The following is a 24650-nucleotide window of genomic DNA, read 5'->3' on the forward strand; positions in this document are numbered from 1 at the left end:
ATTGAAGAGCAGAGGTGCCATAGCGACAGAGAACATTATATAGTCATCAGAGGGGCCAAAGGTCTCCAACCTCCTCCCACCAAATATAAAAAAATATTACTGGAACAAATGTGGAGTTCGTAGAGACACCTGAACAACCACCGGAAGGAAGCACCGGATCGGTCAGGTTGTAGTGGCTATGTGGGCCTGTATGTAGTGGCTATGTGGGCCTGTAACATAGACCTGTATGTAGTGGCTATGTGGGTCTGTATGTAATGGCTATGTGGGCCTGTAACATAGGCCTGTATGTAGTGGCTATGTGGGTCTGTATGTAGTGGCTATGTGGGCCTGTATGTAGTGGCTATGTGGGTCTGTATGTAGTGGCTATGTGGGCCTGTAACATAGGCCTGTATGTAGTGGCTATGTGGGTCTGTATGTAATGGCTATGTGGGCCTGTAACATAGGCCTGTATGTAGTGGCTATGTGGGCCTGTAACATAGGCCTGTATGTAGTGGCTATGTGGGCCTGTAACATAGGCCTGTATGTAGTGGCTATGTGGGCCTGTAGCATAGGCCTGTATGTAGTGGCTATGTGGGCCTGTATGTAGTGACTATTTGGGCTTGTATGTAGTGGCTATGTGGGCCTGTAACATAGGCCTGTATGTAGTGACTATGTGGGCCTGTCATGGCGTCATGCTCCATAGCCTGGCCAATAATCCACTTTAAACATATAATGATTTTTTTCAAAATACAGGACATTAGGCTTTGCTATTTAGTTTCCATATATCCACAAATACATGGCATATACACTTGGTACTGGAATATAATATACATAGGTATATTAAACATACATTGGCAATACGTATTTTCTACTAAGATATTGTTAAAAAGAGATTATATAGATATAATAATATTTGTGATACTAGGCTACTCAGCCAGGCTATCACTATACACAGACTTGAGAATGGTCCAGGACGGACCGAAACGTCGTCGTCCCTTCACCTTCTAGTGTGTGGTCTGGTCAACATCACTATACAACTTGAGCGCATCATACACCAGCCACAGTATGATCATACTGGCGTGTGTGGGGCCATAACAGGGCCATTTTAGATCATCACAAGACAAGCCTGGCCCATGGCCGACCTTGGGGAATATAGGAACCCTCGGAACCACCTACAGGTAAACTTTAGGTGAACTTAGGTAACCGGTCCAGATTCATGAAGCAGTTACGCAAGCACTTACGAACCTGTACATTTTTTTTATCAATCTCTGGTGGCTGTCTTGATACTTGTGATACACAAGTATCAAGTGTATACTTGATACTTGTGTCACAGGGCAGTACAGGGGGGGGGGGGAGTTGACCCTTTACTGCATCCACCCTACGGCAGGGACGGAGGGACGGGGGAGGGACGGGGGGGGAGGGACGGAGGGACGGGGGGGGGGACGGAGGGACGGACGGGGGGAGGGACAGGGGGGGGGACGGAGGGACGGACGGGGGGAGGGACGGGGGGGAAGGGACGGACGGGGGGACGGAGGGACGGACGGAGGGACGGACGGGGGGAGGGACGGAGGGACGGGGGGGGGCGGAGGGACGGACGGAGGGACGGACGGGGGGAGGGACGGAGGGACGGAGGGACGGGGGGGAGGGACGGGAGGAGGGACGGGGGGGAGGGACGGGAGGGGGGACGGGGGGAGGGACGGGAGGGGGGACGGGGGGGGGGGAGTACAGCGGAAGCTCAGCACAGTGAAAGTTAACAAATTAAGACACAGGAAGAGAAAGTGAATGAGACTCACAGATTACTGGAGGATGGTGGAGTGGGCGGGGGAGTGGGCGGGGTAGTGGGCGGGGAAGTGGGCGGGGGAGTGGGCGGGGAAGTGGGCGGTAGGAGACGACAGGGAGAGTAATAGTCGTGTGTGAGTATAAGGCGGGTGCTGTGTGAGAGTTGGATGGGTGTTTGATGAGTACAGGATGAGTGGCTGGATAGGTGAGTGAACAGAGGAAAGGATGGGTGACATGAGTGATGGACAGAGCAACGGATGACTGGAGCAACTTGGCGGTGGACGACGAGGACGGGACGATGGTCGTCCAGGAAGTCCAGGAAGTCCAGGAAGTCAGTCAACGAATTACTAAAAGTCTGTGCGACCATTTACCGTCGCCTCCCGGAATAAGCAAAAGGTCCTCAACGCCCTCCAAGACTCCAGTACCAGGCCAGAAAGGCCCAACTCGAGCCATGCCAAAGGTCTCAGACCCGCCAACAATGGCCACTGAGGAAGGAGTGAAAGTTGTGAGACAGAGGACGGTAATGGTTGTATAGTGTGGTCACCCTCACTCTCCCTGTCCGCGTCCTCTCAACTGGGTTAAGGTCCCCTGAGACAGTCATGACAGCAAGGTCACTCACAATTGCAATCTTCTACAACTCATAACACAACACGGGTGGACGGATGAGCGCAAAAGACTACAAAGGGAACTTCAAGATGAGCTGCAAGATCTGTGTAAAACAGAGTACACCAAACAATGGGATGACCTAATAAGCAAAATCCAAGTCGACTACAGGAACCCGGGAAAGTTCTGGAAAAAAGTAAAGACCCTGATGGGAAGCTCTTCTGAGGAAACACCCTACATCATAGACGCCTCAGGAAATAAACTCTATGAGGAGAGAGAACAAGAGCAGGAATTCAGGAAGTTCTGGGAAAAAATATTCAGGATAAACCCGGAAGAAAATTTAAATTTTTGCCCAATTAATGAAAGGGAAATTACAACTCAAGTCGATAACAGAGCTGCAGCACTACTCCCGACGCAAACAATAGACCTTAACAACATACGCGATGACTGCCACCTTATGAAACACACAGCCATTGCGGAGGTCCATAAAACAATTATGGGTTTCAAGAACAAGGCGCCGGGCAACAGCAAAATAAATAAGATGGTATTATCTAACCTACCAGTGATTGCACTCCATCAATACACATGTATCTTAAATGCAGCTCTTGCATCTGGACTATTCCCCACATACTTCAAGAATGCCACAATAAGATTAATCCCCAAGCCAGGTAAACCCCCAACCCAAACTGAAAACTACAGGCCAATTTCCCTCCTCGAAGTACCAGGTAAAATATTCGAAAAAATCATCAATCAGAGACTGGTGAAGTACATGGAAGAGGAAGGGAAGTATAACACCAGGCAGCATGGGTTTAGAAACTGCAGAGGGGCCCATACAGCTATAGCCCTGATCTACCAGCATATAGCCAAAGCAGTGTCGAAAAAAGATCAGTGTAATATAGTGCTTAGGGACGTCTCGAAAGCCTTCGACAAAGTGTGGCACACAGGCCTAAAATATAAGATATCTGAACTAGGGCTTCCTGAGAGATTTACTGCTACTCTCTGCAGCTTTATAGACAATAGAACTGCTAGGCTTAATATCGGCAGCTACTTGGGTGACGTAATAGAACTGAAAAGTGGAGTACCACAAGGAAGCTGCCTTTCCCCCACTCTATTCAACATATATACAGCTGACCTACCCCAACCCCAACATGGAGAATATATCACATACGCTGATGATGTTACCCAAATAATATGCCAACCGGGCCCATCAAAGCCGCTACTAGCCGACAAGACCAAGGCAGCAATTGAACTCATAAACAACTTTGAGAAGCAATGGAAAATTAGCACCAACAAACAAAAGTTCCAAATAATAAACATTGCGAAAAGAAACCCGGACCCCATCATCCTTGATAACCATCCGATCCAATATGCGGAGGTAGGCAGAATATTGGGACTTATGATAAATAGAACAGGGATACAAATTCATGTAAGGGACCGACTAAACAAAGCCAAAGCAGCATTAGGAAAACTGAGAAGATTCCGAAGCCTCAGTACTAACATTCAGATCCACCTATATAAGGCTCTAGTTCGGCCGCATCTAGAGTATCCCCCAGTACCACTACACACCATAAAGAAAACTAACATGCAGAAACTGCAAGCAGTACAAAATAAGGCGCTAAGGAGAGCAGCAAAACACCGTCCACCATATGATCAGACAATCCAGGAGCTCCATGAGCTCCTGAACATACAGCCACTAAACATCAGACTGCAGCACCAAGCCTCCAGGGTGTGGAACACCATCGAAATGTTAGAGGACCCAATGTTTGAAAGATTGCTCCAAGATGAGACGCCCCGCTCCCACAGCTGGTGGCCCAAGATGAGACGTCCCGCTCCCACAGTTGGTGGCCCAAGATGAGACGCCCCGCTCCCACAGCTGGTGGCCCAAGATGAGACGCCCCGCTCCCACAGCTGGTGGCCCAAGAGCCTCGATTCTCTGGACGAAAACCCCGCCCCACAGTATATAATCCCCAGATGAGTTATATATGTATATATATGAACAGTTCATATATGTGTATGTATGAACAACTCGATAAATAATATGTATGACAACTCGATAAATAATAATAATAAAATAAAGAGCCTTAAACAGGATAACATGTGTGGAAGCATCGGAGTGTGTATATATGAATGCTACACAGTATTCATCTATGGACATCCATATATGGTGAAACACATGTGAAGAACCTCTCACACACTCACAGCTCCCTGACAAGAGGGAGCCAGCTTAGCTTAGCTTCCAACACCCACACATGGTGTCAGCAAGGCGGACAGCCCGTCTGCTTTCATATCTCTCACTGTATTTCCCACTTTTATACTTCCCTTCACCTATGCCTCTCCTTCCTCTTTACTCCCAGAAAAAAAAGGTCACTCATGGGTATTAACATGGGTATTACCGAGTGCAAGAAGCCGCTACAATGTGAGGAATCACAAGCTGTCCTCACAAGCTGAGCAGCCTGGTGGATAGCGCGCAGGACTCGTAATTCTGTGGCGCGGGTTCGAATCCCGCACGAGGCAGAAACAAATGGGCAAAGTTTCTTTCACCCTGAATGCCCCTGTTACCTAGCAGTAAATAGGTACCTGGGAGTTAGTCAGCTGTCACGGGCTGCTTCCTGGGGGTGTGTGTGTAAATGAGGGACAGTTGGGATGTGTGGCCCTGGGACCTGTGGGACAGTTGGGATGTGTGGCCCTGGGACCTGTGGGACAGTTGGGATGTGTGGCCCCTGGGACCTGTGGGACAGTTGGGATGTGTGGCCCCTGGGACCTGTGGGACAGTTGAGATGTGTGGCCCCTGGGACCTGTGGGACAGTTGGGATGTGTGGCCCCTGGGACCTGTGGGACAGTTGGGATCTGTGGGACAGTTGGGATCTGTGGGACAGTTGGGATGTGTGGCCCCTGGGACAGTTGGGATGTGTTCTGGGACCTGTGGGACAGTTGGGATGTGTGGGACCTGTGGGACAGTTGGGATGTGTGGCCCCTGGGACCTGTGGGACAGTTGGGATGTGTGGCCCCTGGGACCTGTGGGATAGTTGGGATGTGTGGCCCCTGGGACCTGTGGGACAGTTGGGATGTGTGGCCCCTGGGACCTGTGGGACAGTTGGGATGTGTGGCCCCTGGGACCTGTGGGACAGTTGGGATGTGTTCTGGGACCTGAGGGACAGTTTCCCCTGTGAGAACTCTAGTGAGAGTACAGGTAACATCCAGACACCTCTAAGTTCATCTTAACAATTAAAGTAACTCGCTGCCTTGTTTAAGATCCTCGTCTCCGCTTGAGCGAGAGTTAACTAGCAAGTAATCTTTTGCCACAAGGAAATCATCTATTAAGATCACTTAACTTATTTTTCCTGCATTTGTAGTTAAAGGTCATTGTTTTTTGCCCGGAATGTTAAGGCGCTCATGAAGTAACTCAACTTTTTGTTAGTTTAAAATAATGTGACCAATTGTCTGAGCACAAAGAAGAGGCTCCTGAAGGCTGTAGCGTCACCCTCTTGAAACTATATTATTAAGGAATTGTCAAAGACGTTGTTTGTTAAAGTCTAGTTTCTGAACAGTTGAGAGATGGCTTAGCTTTGTTCTTCTTAAGTCTGGCTTGACTGTGTTCTTAAGTCTGGCATGAGAAGAACCGTGCTGAGCGCGTGATCCTGTGATCCCGGGTTCGATCCCGGGTGCCGGGGAGACACATTGGACAAAGTTTCTTTCACCCTGAATGCTCCTGTTACCTAGTAGTAAATAGGTACCTGGGTGTTAGTCAGCTGTCACGGGCTGCTTCCTGGTGTGTGTGTGCTCACCTAATTGTGCTCACCTAATTGTGCTTGCGGGGGTTGAGCTCTGGCTCTTTGGTCCCGCCTCTCAACCGTCAATCAACTGGTGTACAGATTCCTGAGCCTATTGGGCTCTATCATATCTACATTTGAAACTGTGAATGGAGTCAGCCTCCACCACATCACTTCCTAATGCATTCCATTTGCTAACTACTCTGACACTGAAAAAGTTCTTTCTAACGTCTCTGTGGCTCATTTGGGTACTCAGCTTCCACCTGTGTCCCCTTGTTCGCGTCCCACCAGTGTTGAAAAGTTCGTCCTTGTTTACCCGGTCGATTCCCCTGAGGATTTTGTAGGTTGTGATCATGTCTCCCCTTACTCTTCTGTCTTCCAGTGTCGTGAGGTGCATTTCCCGCAGCCTTTCCTCATAACTCATGCCTCTTAGTTCTGGGACTAGTCTAGTAGCATACCTTTGGACTTTTTCCAGCTTCGTCTTGTGCTTGACAAGGTACGGGCTCCATGCTGGGGCCGCATACTCCAGGATTGGTCTTACATATGTGGTGTACAAGATTCTGAATGATTCCTTACACAGGTTCCTGAACGCCGTTCTGATGTTAGCCAGCCTCGCATATGCCGCAGACGTTATTCTCTTTATGTGGGCTTCAGGAGACAGGTTTGGTGTGATATCAACTCCTAGATCTTTCTCTCTGTCTGTTTCATTAAGTACTTCATCTCCTATTCTGTATCCTGTGCCTGGCCTCCTGTTTCCACTGCCTAGTTTCATTACTTTGCATTTACTCGGGTTGAACTTCAACAGCCATTTGTTGGACCATTCACTCAGTCTATCCAGGTCATCTTGTAGCCTCCTACTATCATCCTCTGTTTCAATCCTCCTCATAATTTTTGCATCGTCGGCAAACATTGAGAGGAACGAATCTATACCCTCTGGGAGATCATTTACATATACCAGAAACAGTATAGGTCCGAGGACTGACCCCTGCGGGACTCCACTTGTGACGTCTCGCCAATCTGAGACTTCACCCCTCACACAGACTCGTTGTCTCCTGTTGCTTAGGTATTCCTCTATCCACCGGAGTACCTTCCCTCTCACTCCAGCCTGCATCTCCAACTTTCGCACTAGCCTCTTGTGTGGCACTGTATCAAAGGCTTTCTGACAATCCAAAAATATGCAGTCTGCCCACCCTTCTCTTTCTTGCCTTATTTTTGTTGCCTGGTCGTAGAATTCAAGTAACCCTGTGAGGCAGGACCTGCCATCCCTGAACCCATGTTGATGCTGTGTTACAAAGTTCCTTCGCTCCAGATGCTCCACTAGTTTTTTTCGCACAATCTTCTCCATCAGCTTGCATGGTATGCAGGTTAGGGACACTGGCCTGTAGTTCAGTGCCTCCTGTCTATCCCCTTTCTTGTATATCGGGACTACGTTAGCTGCTTTCCAAATATCTGGCAGTTCCCCTGTTGCCAGTGATTTGTTATACACTATGGAGAGTGGTAGGCTCAGTTCTCTTGCTCCTTCCTTTAGAACCCAAGGGGAGATTCCATCTGGGCCTATAGCCTTCGTCACGTCCAACTCTAGTAAACACTTCCTTACTTCCCCACTGGTAATCTCAAACTCTTCCAGTGGTTCCTGGTTAGCTATTCCCTCACTTACCTCTGGAATTTCTCCTTGTTCTAAGGTGAAGACCTCCTGGAATTTCTTATTCAATTCCTCACACACTTCCTTGTCATTTGTAGTGAATCCTTCCGCCCCTATCCTTAATCTCATAACCTGTTCCTTTACTGTTGTTTTTCTCCTAATGTGGCTATGCAACAATTTAGGCTGAGTCTTTGCCTTGCTTGCGATGTCATTTTCGTATTGTCTTTCTGCCTCTCTTCTCATCCTGACATATTCATTCCTGGCATTCTGGTATCTTTCTCTGCTCTCCAGTGTCCTGTTATTCCTATAGTTTCTCCATGCCCTTTTACTTTGCTGCTTAGCTAGCCTACATCTTTGATTAAACCATGGGTTTCTCATCTTCATTTCTCTGTTTTTCTTTTGGACTGGGACAAACTTGTTTGCTGCGTCCTTGCACTTCTGCGTGATGTAATCCATCATATCTTGGGCCGTCTTTCCCCTGAGCTCTGTTTCCCATGCTATATCTGTTAGGAATTTTCTTATCCCCTCATAGTTTCCCTTTCGGTATGCTAACCTTTTGGTTTCGGTATCCCTCCTCGAGTTCAATAACCCTTCTTCAATCAAGTACTCAAACACCAGTACACTGTGGTCGCTCATTCCTACTGGGTCCTCAAAACCGATTTCTCTTATGTCGGAGTCGTTCAGAGTGAAGACTAGGTCGAGTCTCGCTGGTTCGTCATTGCCTCTCATCCTTGTGGGTTCTCCGACATGCTGCGTTAAAAAGTTGCTTGTCACCACCTCCAATGTGTGTGTGTGTGTGTGTGTGTGTGTGTGTACTCACCTAGTTGTACTCACCTAGTTGTGTTTGCGGGGGTTGAGCTCTGGCTCTTTGGTCCCGCCTCTCAACCGTCAATCAACAGGTGTACAGATTCCTGAGCCTATCGGGCTCTGTCATATCTACACTTGAAACTGTGTATGGAGTCAGCCTCCACCACATCACCCCCTAATGCATTCCATTTGTCAACCACTCTGACACTAAAAAAGTTCTTTCTAATATCTCTGTGGCTCATTTGGGCACTCAGTTTCCACCTGTGTCCCCTTGTGCGTGTTCCCCTTGTGTTAAATAGACTGTCTTTATCTACCCTATCAATCCCCTTCAGAATCTTGAATGTGGTGATCATGTCCCCCCTAACTCTTCTGTCTTCCAGCGAAGTGAGGTTTAATTCCCGTAGTCTCTCCTCGTAGCTCATACCTCTCAGCTCGGGTACTAGTCTGGTGGCAAACCTTTGAACCTTTTCCAGTTTAGTCTTATCCTTGACTAGATATGGACTCCATGCTGGGGCTGCATACTCCAGGATTGGCCTGACATATGTGGTATACAAAGTTCTGAATGATTCTTTACACAAGTTTCTGAATGCCGTTCGTATGTTGGCCAGCCTGGCATATGCCGCTGATGTTATCCGCTTGATATGTGCTGCAGGAGACAGGTCTGGCGTGATATCAACCCCCAAGTCTTTTTCCTTCTCTGACTCCTGAAGAATTTCCTCTCCCAGATGATACCTTGTATCTGGCCTCCTGCTCCCTACACCTATCTTCATTACATTACATTTGGTTGGGTTAAACTCTAACAACCATTTGTTCGACCATTCCTTCAGCTTGTCTAGGTCTTCTTGAAGCCTCAAACAGTCCTCTTCTGTTTTAATCCTTCTCATAATTTTAGCATCGTCCGCAAACATTGAGAGAAAGGAATCGATACCCTCCGGGAGATCATTTACATATATCAGAAACAAGATAGGACCGAGTACAGAGCCCTGTGGGACTCCACTGGTGACTTCACGCCAATCGGAGGTCTCACCCCTCACCGTAACTCTCTGCTTCCTATTGCTTAGATACTCCCTTATCCACTGGAGCACCTTACCAGCTACACCTGCCTGTCTCTCCAGCTTATGTACCAGCCTCTTATGCGGTACTGTGTCAAAGGCTTTCCGACAATCCAAGAAAATGCAGTCCGCCCAGCCCTCTCTTTCTTGCTTAATCTGTGTCACCTGATCGTAGAATTCTATCAAGCCTGTAAGGCAAGATTTACCCTCCCTGAATCCATGTTGGCGATTTGTCACGAAGTCCCTTCTCTCCAGATGTGTTACCAGGTTTTTTCTCACGATCTTCTCCATCACCTTGCATGGTATACAAGTCAAGGACACTGGCCTGTAGTTCAGTGCCTCTTGTCTGTCGCCCTTTTTGTATATTGGGACCACATTCGCCGTCTTCCATATTTCTGGTAGGTCTCCCGTCTCTAGTGATTTACTATACACTATGGAGAGTGGCAAGCAAAGTGCCTCTGCACACTCTTTCAGTACCCATGGTGAGATCCCATCTGGACCAACCGCCTTTCTAACATCCAGATCCAGCAGGTGTCTCTTGACCTCCTCTCTCGTAATTTCGAACTCCTCCAAGGCCGCCTGGTTTACCTCCCTTTCTCCTAGCACAGTGACCTCACCCTGTTCTATTGTGAAGACCTCCTGGAACCTCTTGTTGAGTTCCTCACACACCTCTCTGTCATTCTCTGTATACCTGTCCTCGCCTGTTCTAAGTTTCAATACCTGTTCTTTCACTGTTGTTTTCCTTCTGATGTGACTGTGGAGTAGCTTTGGTTCGGTCTTGGCTTTGTTTGCTATATCATTTTCAAAAATTTTCTCTGCTTCTCTTCTCACCCTGACGTACTCATTCCTGGTTCTCTGGTATCTCTCCCTGCTTTCTGGTGTTCTGTTATTCCGGAAGTTCCTCCACGCCTTCTTGTTCAGTTTCTTCGCTTCCATACATGCCCTATTATACCATGGATTCTTTTGTTGCTTCTCGGATTTTTCCCTTTGGGCCGGGATGAACCTGTTTACTGCCTCCTGACACTTTTGGGTAACATAGTCCATCATACCCTGTACAGACTTGTCTCTGAGGTCTGTGTCCCAAGGTATTTCACTTAGGAAACTTCTCATCTGTTCATAATTCCCCTTTCGGTATGCCAGCCTTTTGATTCCTAGTTCTTTTTGGGGGGAGATAAGTCCTAGCTCTACCAGGTACTCAAAGTTCAATACACTGTGGTCACTCATTCCCAAGGGCGCTTCCATCTTAACTTCCCTTATATCCCATTCATTTAGGGTAAATATCAAATCAAGCATTGCTGGTTCATCTTCTCCTCTCATTCTTGTTGGCTCTTTGGTATGCTGGCTTAGAAAGTTTCTTGTTGCCACGTCCAGCAGCTTAGCTCTCCATGTTTCTGGTCCTCCATGCGGGTCTCTGTTCTTCCAATCTATCTTCCCATGGTTGAAGTCTCCCATAATTAGTAGTCCAGATCCATTCCTGCTAGCAACAGAAGCTGCTCTTTCTGTGTGTGTGTGTGTGTGTGTGTGTGTGTGTGTGTGTGTGTGTGTGTGTGTGTGTGTGTGTATGTGTGTGTGTTTGTGTGTGTATGTGTGGGAAAAAGTAGTTAGTAACAGTTGATTGACAGTTGAGAGGCGAGCCGAAAGAGCAGAGCTCAACGCCCGCAAGCATAACTAGGTGAATACACACACACACACACCGCCGGCAACAATAACACCTATTGTGTGAATGGCAGAGAGAGACAGAGAGAGACAGAGACAGAGAGAGACAGAGAGACAGAGAGAGAGACAGAGAGAGAGAGAGACAGAGAGAGAGACAGAGAGAGAGAGAGACAGAGAGAGAGACAGAGAGAGAGAGAGAGACAGACAGACAGACAGACAGACAGACAGACAGACAGGGAGAGAGAGAGAGAGAGAGAGAGAGAGAGAGACAGACAGACAGACAGACAGACAGAGAGAGAGAGAGAGAGAGAGAGAGAGAGAGAGAGAGAGAGAGAGAGAGAGAGAGAGAGAGAGAAGAAAGAGAGCCAGAGAGACAGAGAGCCAGAGAGAGAGAGAGAGAGAGAGAGAGAGAGAGAGAGAGAGAGAGAGAGAGAGAGAGAGAGAGAGAGAGAGAGAGAGAGAGAGAGACAGAGAGAGAGAGAGACAGAGAGAGAGAGAGACAGAGAGAGAGAGAGACAGAGAGAGAGAGAGACAGAGAGAGAGAGAGACAGAGAGAGAGAGAGAGACAGAGAGAGAGAAAGCGAGAGAGAGAGACAGAGAGACAGAGAGAGAGAGACAAACAGACTTAAGGAACACAATAATATTCACTAGGAAGCTGTACAGAATCTCCACAATTAGACTCATCACTGGGATGATGATAAGATAAAGGCATCATCAATTCTCCTGATTGACAGCTGATGAAAGTTGATGCACATAACTGAAGCACCGACGCTCAAGCGCTGGTTGACACTAGGTAGAAATGAGGTTTATTATATAGAAATATAATTACACAAAGAATGATTGCTGGAATGAATAGGCATTACTCGAGGCATGACTCGGATATGACGGGTTTGGAATAATTGGTCAGGTTTGAGGCCTAATCTCATCCAACTTTTGGCCTCCTGTATTTACCTAGTTGTATTCACCTAGTTGTATTCACCTAGTTGTATTCACCTAGTTGTATTCACCTAGTTGTATTCACCTAGTTGTGCTTGCGGGGATTGAACTCTGCTCTTTCGGCCCGCCTCTCAACTGTTTCTAACTACTACTACTACTATTTTTTTTCCACATCACACACACACACACACCAGGAAGCAGCCCGTGACAGCTGACTAACTCCCAGGTACCTATTTACTACTAGCTAACAGGGGCATTCAGGGTGAAAGAAACTTTGCCCAATGTTTCTCGCCGGCGTCCGGGATCGAACCCGGGATCGAACCTGTAGGTCATCATCTGTGACATAGACCAATGTCTGAATACATTGTAACATTTCAGAGTCATTCAGCGATGACATTGACTCCTCTGAAGTATTCAGAGATAATTTCTGAACATTATATTAACAAATTTGTTGTGATTGACTGGATCAGTCTACCAGGAAACTGGGCGTTCAACTTTCCATTACAGTTGAGTAAGATTGAGGAACGTGATGGTGTGAGAGTTTCTTAACTACTTTCTCTGGTGATCACTCTTCCTTACTACACTAATTACGGGTGATTTACCTTACCTCAAGCACCTCTAACTACTTCATTATATTTAAATTAAACTAACTGGTGGTATACATGTGTATATTGTCATGTAACTACCTTGTTCAAGTGGGCCAGTAACTGCATCTAAACTGCCTTCCTCAGTATTACGGTCATTCAAGAGTTCAGTTATGTGTCTAATGTGTATTTCAGTGTAAATAAACGGTATACTGTGTTTATTTACGTGTATGAACGATCATACAAGTAACACAATAGTGTATGATCGTTTGTTTTGAGCGTTGACCAGACCACACACTAGAAGGTGAAGGGACGACGACGTTTCGGTCCGTCCTGGTCCAGGACGGACCGAAACGTCGCCGTCCCTTCACCTTCTAGTGTGTGGTCTCGTCAACATACTTCAGCCACGTTATTGTGACTCATCGCCTGCATCAGGGCTACCCTACACTGTGTGGCCTGCACCAGGCTACCCTACACTGTGTGGCCTGCACCAGGGGCTCCCCTACACTGTGTGGCCTGCACCAGGGGCTCCCCTACACTGTGGCCTGCACCAGGAGATACCCTACACTGTGTGGCCTGCACCAGGCTACCCTACACTGTGTGGCCTGCACCAGGGGATACCCTACACTGTGTGGCCTGCACCAGGGGCTCCCCTACACTGTGTGGCCTGCACCAGGGGCTCCCCTACACTGTGTGGCCTGCACCAGGGGCTCCCACACACTGTGTGGCCTGCACCAGGGGCTCCCCTACACTGTGTGGCCTGCACCAGGGGCTCCCCTACACTGTGTGGCCTGCACCAGGGGCTACCCTACACTGTGTGGCCTGCACCAGGGGCTACCCTACACTGTGTGGCCTGCACCAGGGGCTACCCTACACTGTGTGGCCTGCACCAGGGGCTCCCACACACTGTGTGTGCTGGAAAACATTGGAGTACCTTTTGGGCAATACACAAGCTAAAAACTTGAAAAATTATAAAAAAATCCACTTGTGTAATTGAACACAGTCTTGGACTGATATAGCAAAGCCTTCAGGAACCACAGAGAACACACTGTGGGGCTGACACGCTCTGTGGTGTAACACAGTGTACCCTCTGGGGCTACACTCAGTGTAGTGAGGCGCCGGACACCCTGCTGGTGCAGCCGGACACCTTCACTACATCTCACTGGAAAGTTATCGCCGATGGTGATAACACGAGCCTCCGCCAGCACACAGCTCAGCCTGGAGAAAGCCTGCTCACCTGGATAAGTCTACCTCCATGTTTACCTGTGTTGGGTTATTTCCATACCCCAGTACACCTAATGTGTCCGGTCCGTCGAGCACCGCTGGAAGACTCTCACACAACACACAGGAGAAGGTAATGTCCGGGGGAAAATTAGTTTACACAGTTGGGGAACATTTTCTGGGGTGAGGCTTGGCCTCCCTGGGGGTGTACTCCCCCGCAACTCTCCCCAGAAAGACTTCTCTCTTTATGACAAGAAGAAAATGATAATATATTCTTGGATTTGAGTTTGCTAAAAATATCCCTGAATGAAGTTTGATTAATTTACGTGAAAAAAATTATGTAAATTAAAACCTGCTGACAGGCGCTGACGACGAGCATGGGCCAGGCCTCGTACGGACTCTTGCTTCATATAACATTCTTCAAGAATGGCGTCCCTACCTTGAGGTTACCTTGAGGTGCTTTCGGGGCTTAGCGTCCCCGCGGCCCGGTCGTCGACCAGGCCTCCCTGTTCACATTCTTAACACAGAGGGTAAAGGATCACACAAGAGTAGAGGAGATACTACTGGACGTGATCTTCACCCACAATGATGTGAAGAACATGGAGAACTTGAAGCACGAAATACCACTATAGGAACCAGTGACCATTGTGTCCTGGTATACCACTAGGAGCCAGTGACCATTGTGTCCTGGTATACCACTAGGAGCCAGTGACCATTGTGTCCTGGTATACCACTAGGAGCCAGTGACCATTGTGTCCTGGTATACCACTAGGAGCCAGTGACCATTGTGTCCTGGTATACCACTAGGAGCCAGTGACCATTGTGTCCTGGTATACCACTAGGAGCCAGTGACCATTGTGTCCTGGTATACCACTAGGAGCCAGTGACCATTGTGTCCTGGTATACCACTATAGGAGCCAGTGACCATTGTGTCCTGGTATACCACTAGGAGCCAGTGACCATTGTGTCCTGGTATACCACTAGGAGCCAGTGACCATTGTCCTGGTATACCACTACAGGAGCCAGTGACCATTGTGTCCTGGTATACCACTAGGAGCCAGTGACCATTGTGTCCTGGTATACCAGGATATATAGACTATATATATAGGTATATATAAATATATAGGTATATAGACTAGACTATAGAAAAGGGAACTACGATGAAGTAAGAGAGTATCTGGGAAGTGTACAGTGGGAGTAAGAACTTAGCAGGAAGACAGTCCAGGAAATGATGGACCAAGTCAAACTGAGGTTCAGAAGCAGAAGAGATATTCATACCAACAATAAGGGAACACAGTAGGAGAGAATACAGTAAACAGTGGTTTAACAGGCAATGCCAAAAAGCAAAAACCAAAAAGCAGTAGGGAGTGGAAGAAATACAGAGATCAGAGGAAAACCGCAATAAATACATGATAGGAACGAATACATACATGATAGGAACGAATACATAAACATGCCAAGAATTTCGTTAACTATGAAAATTATATTGCTTGTTGAAAATGATGAGGCAGGCAGGCAGGAGTAGCTGGTAAAGCCCTGACGTGGGTAAGGAATTATCTCACAGACACAGGCAGCAGAGAACAACATTAAGGAGCGAGAAGTCAGACTGATGTACACTAACAAGTGGTGTAGTCAAGGAGCAATGCCAGTACTCTTTCTCATATATGAAAATGACCTATTTATAGGACTTCAGTCATATATATCAATGTTTGCATACGGTGCAAAATTAATGAGAAGAGTTGCGACAGATGAGGAATGTAAGATTCTTCAGGACGACTTAAGCTGCAGATTTGGTCCGAGAAATGGCTGCTAGAGTTGAACACCAGCAAGTGTAAAGTGATGGAAATGGAAACAGGCGCCAGACGACCAAAAGGACGGTACACGATAAAGGGCAAATACCTCCCTATAACGACCACGGAAAAAGACCTGAGAATGGATATAACATCAACTATAATTCTGGAGGTTCATAAATAGGATCACGTCAACATGGTACCTTACACCACTAGCAAAAGTCACACCATCATCCAGGACGCTAATGAAGGAGGCATTAAATCGCTGCACACCACCTACGTGAGACAAGTCTTAGAGTATGCCGCCCTTTACACGGAGTGTTCTTTAGATGGAGACTCGGAAAGCTTCAGAAGTTTGCAACAAGGCTAATCCTAGAATTGCCAGGGAGAGGGTGTGAAGAGGGACTGAAAAAACTAAACCTGACGACGCTAGAAAAGAGGAGAGAGAGAGAGAGAGGAGACATGATAGAGACGTACATAATGTTCAGGGGATTGACAGAGTGGAAAAGAGGAAATGTTCACAATGAATACCAATCAAACAAGAAGCTTCCAAGGATGGAAGCTTGAGAATCAGATGAATCATAAAGATGGTAAACAGTTTTCTATTAGCGTAAAAACAGTGGAAAAATTAATTAAACTAAAGAAAGGTTGTACAAGCAAACAACATTCATCATTTTAAAAGTAGATATGATAGGAGAAATAGGTCAAGAGACATTGCTGTAAACAACCAGATGACTGAAAAGTGGGGGTCCAGGAGCTAATGCTCGATCCTGTAGACACAAATAGGTGAGTACCAATAGGTGAGTACCAATAGGTGAGTGCACACACACACACATCAGTTACTGGTATCAGCATGACTGATATTTACCTGATTTATAAAATACATGTAATTTTGGAAAGAAGTGTGCCTCTGTCATGTAGTAACACAGGTGTTAAGGTCACCACTACACCTGCACCCTTACACAAGGTGTTGAGGTCACCACTACACCTGCACCATTAGACAAGGTGTTGAGGTCACCACTACACCTGCACCATTACACAAGGTGTTGAGGTCACAACTACACCTGCACCATTACACAAGGGTGGTGAGGTCACCACTACACCTGCACCATTACACAAGGTGTTGAGGTCACAACTACACCTGCACCATTACACAAGGGTGGTGAGGTCACCACTACACCTGCACCATTACACAAGGGTGGTGAGGTCACCACTACACCTGCACCATTAAACAAGGGTGGTGAGGTAACCACTACACCTGCACCATTACACAAGGGTGGTGAGGTCACCACTACACCTGCACCATTACACAAGGTGGTGAGGTCACCACTACACCTGCACCATTACACAAGGTGGTGAGGTCACCACTACACCTGCACCATTACACAAGGTGGTGAGGTCACCACTACACCTGCACCATTACACAAGGTGGTGAGGTCACCACTACACCTGCACCATTACACAAGGTGGTGAGGTCACCACTACACCTGCACCATTACACAAGGGGGTGAGGTGCCTGGTCTCGGTCAGAGACATGAAGACAAGACAGTACAGGTTGTGGAGGCCAGTCTTGCCCTCAACTTGACCAGGTGAGGGGACACCAGTGATGGTACTCATAAGGTAACGAGGTGCCCGGACCACCTAGCACCCTGAGGCAAGGGAGGAGAAGTAGGGAAGGTGTAGAGGAATAAGAGGGAATAGAGAGAGAAGGAGATTAACTAGATCTGTATAGAGATAGAGAGAGAGGGGAAAGTGATGGATAGTTGCACTTGTTGAATATTACAACAAACTACTTTCATCTTGCAGACTTTACCCCGCACCCCGTTATACTTGACTCCCTTGGTGCTCTGTTGTGTTGGTCTGTGGGCAGTGGTCAGGCCCCCCTCACAGTGGCCAGGCCCCCCCCCTCACAGTGGCCCGGCCCCCCCTCACAGTGACCAGGCCCCCCCTCACAGTGGCCAGCCCCCCCTCACAGTGGCCAGGTCCCTCCCCCTCACAGTGGCCAGGCCCCCCCCCTCACAGTGGCCAGGGCCCCCCTCACAGTGGCCAGGCCCCCCCTCACAGTGGCCAGCCCCCACACAGTGGCCAGGGCCCCCCTCACAGTGGCCAGGCCCCCCCTCACAGTGGCCAGGCCCCCCTCACAGTGGCCAGGTCCCCCCCTCACAGTGGCCAGCCCCCACACAGTGGCCAGCCCCCACACAGTGGCCAGGGCCCCCCTCACAGTGGCCAGGCCCCCCCTCACAGTGGTCAGGCCCCCCCTCACAGTGGCCATGCCCCCCCTCACAGTGGCCAGGCTCCCCTCACAGTGGCCAGCCCCCACACAGTGGCCAGGCCCCCCCCCCCTCACAGTGGCCAGGCCCCCCTCACAGTGGCCAGCCCCCCCCTCACAGTGGCCAGGCCCCCCCTCACAGTGGCCAAGGCCCCCCTCACAGTGGCCAGGTCCCTCCCCCCTCACAGTGGCCAGGCCCCCCCCCCTCACAGTGGCCAGGGCCCCCCTCACAGTGGCCAGGCCCCCCCTCACAGTGGCCAGGCCCCCCTCACAGTGGCCAGCCCCCACACAGTGGCCAGCCCCCACACAGTGGCCAGGCCCCCCCCCCTCACAGTGGCCAGGCCCCCCTCACAGTGGCCAGCCCCCCCCCCTCACAGTGGCCAGGGCCCCCCTCACAGTGGCCAGGCCCCCCTCACAGTGGCCAGCCCCCCCCCTCACAGTGGCCAGGACCTTCACTATCACCATCAAAACCACCACCTTCACTATCACCTTCCTGGTCGTGGTCACCATCAGTGGCAGGGTGGGGGGGGGAGGGGCGCAGGTCCGCTACTCACACTGGAGCAGGAACCTGTCCTCCCACACGGTAAAAAGTTACCAATGAGCACCTGAGACTCACCTTTAGCTCTCCTGACTTGTAATCCTTAGTTACAGTTGACTGATATTCGGAAGAGTTCCTCGACGCCTTCCTCAGGTGTGGAGCGCCCGGGCGAGTCTTCGTCAGGTGGTGTGGAGGGCTTGGAGGTGTGTGGTGAGGGGCAGGTCTTGGAGCAGGGAGAGGGCCGAGTCTTGGAGGAGGTAGAGAGAGAGAGGGCCGAGTCTTGGAGGAGGTAGAGAGAGAGAGGGCCGAGTCTTGGAGGAGGTAGAGAGAGAGGGCCGAGTCTTGGAGGAGGTAGACAGAGGGCCGAGTCTTGGAGGAGGTAGACAGAGAGGGCCGAGTCTTGGAGGAGGTAGACAGAGGGCCGAGTCTTGGAGGAGGTAGAGAGAGAGGGCAGAGTCTTGGAGGAGGTAGGGAGAGAGGGCCGAGTCTTGGAGAAGGTAGGGAGAGAGGGCCGAGTCTTGGAGGAGGTAGGGAGAGAGGGCCGAGTCTTGGAGGAGGTAGGGAGAGAGGGCCGAGTCTTGGAGGAGGTAGGGAGAGAGGGCCGAGTCTTGGAGGAGGTAGACAGAGGGCCGAGTCTTGGAGGAGGTAGAGAGAGAGGGCCGAGTCTTGGAGGAGGTAGGGAGAGAGGGCCGAGTCTTGGAGAAGGTAGGGAGAGAGGGCCGAGTCTTGGAGAAGGTAGAGAGAGAGGGCCGAGTCTTGGAGGAGGTAGAGAGAGGGTTCAAGAGGAAATAATGAAGTGACTAGGAAGTGGAAGACAAGATGCTGAAATCCTTGTCAGATGGAGTCAAGGAGTGAACGAGAGAGAGAGAGAGAGAGAGAGAGAGAGAGAGAGAGAGAGAGAGAGAGAGAGAGAGAGAGAGAGAGAGAGAGAGAATACTCTGAATTAATAGAATTTAGACCAGAAGAATGTAATGCTACGGTTGATGTAGAAGATAAAAAATGGGCTGGAGATTTTGGTAATAGCGGAGGATAGAGGGATCACAGTTTAAGGAGACAATGGTTATACGTTTCTAAAATAAGATAGGTCAAGGGGTTTAAGTGAGGGGAAGAGTGAGGGGGAGGGGGTGTGAGAGGTGAGGAGACACGGTAGTTCTCTGGGATCAGCCCTGGCATCCTTGCTCAACAAACATTACAAGACTCTTCAACAACAACACATTATCTTTCTCACACCATGGGAATACACTGATTTATTTTCCTTTAGTTTCAGTCCTATTTGTTGCTCTTCCGTGACCATTAGCGTCGACCAGAGGACGAGGAATAATGCCCACGTCAGACAGTCCTTCACACCACTGGAGTCACCACTGCCTCACCATCCACAGTGCCGCCGTCGACCAGTCAGTAAAAGGGGACGTTCCCGCACCAGTAGCGATGCCTCCAGGCGTCTCACTATGGCCGCCGCACTCTTTACAATTCACTCGGTGTATGATATCGAACCAGGAGCGCAATGTGTATATCCCGTCGCCCCATACAGCTAGAGTTGGCACTGCATGCGGCACTGTGGAGCGTGTGAGAGCGTGTGCGGGTGCTCCACTGCCGACTCCAGCACTGACTGACCCACATCCGCCACCGCCCGCCACAATCCCTTTCTCTCCGACCACCCAACTTTCCTACCTTCAAGAAAGTGCGGCAATACTCCACCATTGGAAATGACTGATCGTCGTGCACATACATGTTGGCATTGTGTGTTTCCTGAAGCACACACACAACTCTCATGGCGGGAAGTTAGCCGCCTTCCCATCACAAACTCGGAACACAAGAATATGGACTTCGCTACATAACGGTCCAGAGCCATGAGGGACGGGAAAGTGAAAGTGTTGATGTTGGTGGGTGCGTATGTGCGTGCGTGCGTGCGTGTGCGTGTGTGTGTGTGTGTGTGTGTGTGTGTGTGTGTGTGTGTGTGTGTGTGTGTGTGTGTGTGCGTGTGTGCGTGCGTGCGTGCGTGCGTGCGTGCGTGCGCGCACTACTCCCCCGCTACGTCTGCTCACTTTGAAGTTTGAATTAGACATATATACTAAGATAGCTATATATATATATATATATATCTCGGCTATACTAGAGTAGGAGCCCCTATCAATGACGGGAAAGGTGTGGGAGAGAGAAGTGGGAGGGGTGATGTGAGGGGTGGGAGAGAGAGGGGTGCCTAACGCCAGCCGCCCTCAGGGCTGGAAACTGTCAGCGGCGTCACTCCCCGTCCACACCTCAAGGCCGGGGCGGCCAGCTTCACGGGGGACACTGATGCTACACCTCCTCTCAGTGTTACACATCCTGCTGTCCTGGAGGCAGGAATTACAGGTGCTTTTGGTAACGTAACACAGGTGTGTCTGGTAGCAGGAACCAGGTGTTACAGTTCCGTTATTAGGCATTTATCTAGCCACTGAGGACCTTGGTATTTTGCGATTCGAAAAGCTCTCTGCAGTCTTTAAATAACCCATGACAATTACTGTCTGAAGTAGCTTGTAATATTAAATGGAATGTCATTTTTGCCAATGATAATAAGTTTTGTATAAAATTAGTGTGGATCCCATCTCATGTTGGAATTGGAAAGCATGACTCTGTAGATCGATTAGCCAATGAGGCTTGCAGAAAAGAAAAAAAACAGACTATGAACTCTCTAGTGCAATTATTCAAATAATACACATTAAAGAGATTACTTTATATTTAGAACTAAGAAATGCATAAAGGCCTGAAAGCTGCACTATTAAAAGCTATGACAACTTTTGTAAGGTTAGTGAGGCTGACCCACTGCCAGAATATTGAGCTGCTGTGTGTCCAGCATACTGCTGTGTGTGTCCAGCATACTGCTGTGTGGCCAGCATACTGCTGTGTGTGTCCAGCATACTGCTGTGTGGCCAGCATACTGCTCTGTGTGTGTCCAGCATACTGCTGTGTGGCCAGCATACTGCTGTGTGGCCAGCATACTGCTGTGTGGCCAGCATACTGCTGTGTCCAGCATACTGCTGTGTGTCCAGCATACTGCTGTGTGCCCAGCATACTGCTGTGTTGCCAGCATACTGCTGTGTGTGTCCAGCATACTGCTGTGTCCAGCATACTGCTGTGTGTCCAGCATACTGCTGTGTGCCCAGCATACTGCTGTGTGCCCAGCATACTGCTGTGTGCCCAGCATACTGCTGTGTGCCCAGCATACTGCTGTGTTGCCAGCATACTGCTTTATCTCCGTTATAAACTGGACTGAGGCTGTCATAAAAATTTTAGAATAGCCTATGTTAATTATATGTTAATTGGTGTGATGAAAATTGATTTATTAATGTAAGACGTCACTAAGGTAAGATAATGTATACAAATGTAGCAGTGTGTTGATGTAGATGTGAAGTAATGACACCACCATTCACTACACCATCTCAGCAAGAGGCTAGGCTTCTGTTTTATTCTATATATTTAACGTTTGGTTCAAGGTTCAGTCTTTACCTTGTCAAGACTTTAATAATAGATTATATGTAGGAGAAACATAATAAGATTTGAAATTTTGAATTTCACAGCATAAATATTGTCAAAAATGGCCAATTGTTTAATACTCTGTGTGTTCAATTGTCAGAAAATTACCACGCAATTGAGGAGAGGTTTTCTTTAATAACGAATTTTTAAAGCATTTTCAACTAAAATATTATTAAATCTGCTATAGTACAGATCACAAACCCATACAATGTAAACATTAGTAAAGATTTGTATAATTTGGATACATTTTTGATTGATCAATTAAAAAACAATTTGAATAAGATCATTAATACACAGTTATCTGAATAATATCTCATTAGTGTTGCTGCTTCCTGGAACTCACATGTATTGGTAATGGACCTTAGGCATTTTCCTCTTATATTTGTGAATAAAAACATTGCTTTTCCCCACATCTCGCCTATAGCTGCCACCGACTTGTAATATCCAGCATTCTGAAAAGGTATTAATTAATACGTAAGTACTTAAGGAAATTTGTTTCAATTCTTCCTTCGTGATCTGACATTGTCATTTTCTCTCTCTCTCTCTCATATATATATATATTATATATATATATATATATATATATATATATATATATATATATATATATAGAGTGAGCAGTTGGCATCAGAGTGGCAGAGAGCCTTAAGTCACTTCCCTTCCCACTAACATTAGGCAACAATAATTGTGTCGGAAAGTTAACCTGATTAACGCCAGTGACTTACGTGACGGAATTTCTTATTAGTAATTATTGAAAGCATTGTACGCTGTCACTATTGTCTTTGTTGTTAGAGTTATAATTATATTGCCTTTATTGTTTGAATTTTGTATATGTAATCAGAGATATTTATTATATGTTATTTGTAATATAGTTATGAATGTAATGTAGGTCCGCTTTAATATATTTTGTATAGTTATATAAAGCTTCCTCATGCAGCGGCCCCAGTTTGAATTGTTTAAAAAAATTTAAACGCGAATTTTCTGAAGAATATTTGTAGAGGTCAATACAATTTTTCACGAGGACAGAACGCTAAGCTATAATACAGTAGCCTGTGTTACTGTATTGTGTTCTAAGGGCTATGACAAGAGCATGGGATATGAGGACAAAGAGCTGGGATATGAGGAAGCAGTGAAGAAACTGTGCCCAACCACTTAGATCATTGGGATCGAACCTCGACCTGCAAGTACCAAGACCGTCGCTCTACCTGCCAGACCAACTGCTATTCACTACACTTTCAATATATATATCTGCTAATACATGGCAAAGACTTATGGAACAGAAATATAATATACATAGGTATACTAGACATACATTGGCAATACACAATTAATACTAGTATATTGTCGAAAGAAGATTAGATAAACAATAAAATATTTGTGATACTAGGCTACTCAGCCAGGATATCACTATACAGTTGGAATACATCATACACCAGCCACAGTATGATCATACTGGTGTATGTGGGGTCATAACATCGGTGGTGGTAGTGGTACTGGTAGTTGTGGTGGTAATAGTTGTAGCGGTGGTGGTGTACCTGTTTAGTTATAGCTTAAATATTCTGATGCTCAACATAATTGTCGAATATCTTAACGTTCTAGATGGAGGAGGCTTCTAGAACTTCTTCCTCTGCTGCATTCACAGGGAACCAGTATTTCCTTACATTCCTTTGATACATTTGTGTTCCCAGCTTCCACTTGCGTCCTCTTGCTCGACTTTTTCTCAACTTAAAGAGGCTGTCTCAGTCTATCTGGTATTTTTCCCTCAGTATCTTGCATGTTGGGATCATATCTACTCTGTTTCTTCTGTACTCCAGGGTTGGAAATTTGTGGTTGTAGCGATAGTGGTGATAGTTTTTGGTGGTGATGGTGGTGGTGGTGGTGGTGGTGATAGTGATGGTGGTAGGGGTGTTGGTAGTGGTAGTGATGGTAGTAAGGTGGTAGTAGTAGTTGTGTCAATAGTAGTGGTGGTGGTAGGAGTGCCAGTCATGGTGGTTGATGGTTCACATGCTCTTTACAACTACACCCTGTGTGCCGGATCTTGTGCAATATGTGCAATGACTTTTGTGATGTTAAAACCTTTTTTTATTTATCTTTAAACCTTTTAGTTGTGTCAGTATTAACATGGAGTGAACACCACTCTGAGAATATATAATAAACTTAAGCTGAGAACTGAGAGTTGAATTATGTTATAATATTTGTGGAGCTTATTGGTAGTACTGAAGCATGCAGCCTCAGGTTGACTCTGTGACTCTTCTGTTAATTATCTGTTCGTCACTGTTGATGTTCTGTTTGTCACTGTTGATGTTATTGTTGGTTCTTGTTGTGTTAGTGTAGATGTTAAGGCTGCTGGACCCGCGGGTGCTGGGGTGTAGCCCGCTGGAGGGAATTGTCAGGGGGGGAAAGCGCCAAGCCATTACGCACTTGGAAGGGGTCAGGATAAGGATTTGGGATGGGACGGAGGGAAAGGAATGGTCCCCAATCACTTAGACAGTCGGGGATTGAACGCCGACC

General features: G+C 47.7%; 1 protein-coding gene across 2 annotated transcripts in view; it reads right to left on the reverse strand.

The window, feature by feature from the left end:
• The window catches only part of sona (sol narae), a 213665-nt gene that overhangs the window by 150420 nt on the left and 38595 nt on the right, over positions 1 to 24650 (reverse strand). The window contains exon 1 of one of the 2 annotated variants that reach the window (XM_045732874.2): positions 18705 to 19176. The exons of the other annotated variant lie outside the window; for it this stretch is intronic. The gene's annotated coding sequence lies outside the window, so the exon portion shown is untranslated. Of the gene's footprint in view, positions 1 to 18704; positions 19177 to 24650 lie in introns of those variants that run through there. 2 annotated transcript variants of the gene reach the window in all.

The sequence above is a fragment of the Procambarus clarkii genome, chromosome 4 (genome assembly GCF_040958095.1).
Source record: "Procambarus clarkii isolate CNS0578487 chromosome 4, FALCON_Pclarkii_2.0, whole genome shotgun sequence".
Classification (NCBI taxonomy): Eukaryota; Metazoa; Arthropoda; class Malacostraca; order Decapoda; family Cambaridae; genus Procambarus; species Procambarus clarkii.